The sequence below is a fragment of the Echinops telfairi genome, unplaced genomic scaffold, assembly GCF_000313985.2.
Source record: "Echinops telfairi isolate 266 unplaced genomic scaffold, ASM31398v2 ScPeMD7_5;HRSCAF=22, whole genome shotgun sequence".
In the NCBI taxonomy this organism is placed as follows: Eukaryota; Metazoa; Chordata; class Mammalia; order Afrosoricida; family Tenrecidae; genus Echinops; species Echinops telfairi.
In genome coordinates, this window is record NW_022103901.1 from 15,418,966 (window position 1) to 15,420,054 (window position 1,089).

Below are 1,089 nucleotides of genomic sequence, written 5' to 3' on the forward strand. Positions count from 1 at the left end.
GGGGAGAAAATTGGCTGCCCCCTTCATTCCACCCCAGCTGGATGGCAGGGCGTTTGGTTGGGTTTGATTGGCCGTCCTGGGTTCTGCTTCCTTAACTCGGGAGACTGATGGTCTCTGAGCTGGGCTGCATCTCCTGTTTCTCTTCCCTCAGGGCTCCGTGTCCTGGTACCTCCGGCGGCCCGAAGTCTCTAGGTGAGCATGTTTTCAGGAGCCCTGGTGGGGGAGGTGGCTCGTTTGGCTACAATCCTCAAGGTCAGTAGTTTGAAACCACCAGCCGCTTCCTTGGGAGAACGTTGGGGCTTTCTACTCTCGTCAACAGTTACAGTCTGGGACACTCCCAGGGGTCAGTCCTGCTCCGTCCAGTAAGGGTCACTATGAGTCAGCAAGGACTCAGTGGCAGGGAGTGAGTGTGCTTTAAAACCTGTTTCTCAAAAACAAACAAAAAAAACTTGTTTCTCATGGGTGACTGGAGACATCAGACAGGGTAAGATATAACAAAATAATAATTTATAAATTATCAAGGGTTCATGAGGGAGGGGGAGCGGGGAGGGAGGGGGGAAAATGAGGAGCTGATGCCAGGGGCTTACATGGAGAGCAAATGTTTTGAGAATGATGAGGGTAAAGAATGTACAAATGTTCTTTACACAATGGATGGATGTATGGATTGTGATAAGAATTGTATGAGCCCCCAATAAAATGATTATTAAAAACCACCTTGTTTCTCTTGGGTAGTATAGCTGGTCCTCGGTACTTCTTCCTGGTGGAAGATCTTAACCTAGGTTCCACCTTCAAGGTCACCCTGGCCTGCCCCTGTCTGGCCTCGGGGTCTCCATCTCCACACATGTCCCTGAAGTTCCTGGTGGGGGCCAGCAGGTGGCACCACTCTCTGCACTTTGGAGGGAATCCCTGGGTCCCTATGGGCAGTGGGCAGCCACAGGGGAGAAGGGAGGCACATGAAGCATTCACATCTGATGTTCCAGCCAGACCGTGGACTCACAGTGACACTCCTGCCACCAACTGTCTGGGATCCGCATCGTCCCCTTGTTGTCCCTGGAAGTGTGTCTTTGGAGAACTGACTTTGGTATGATC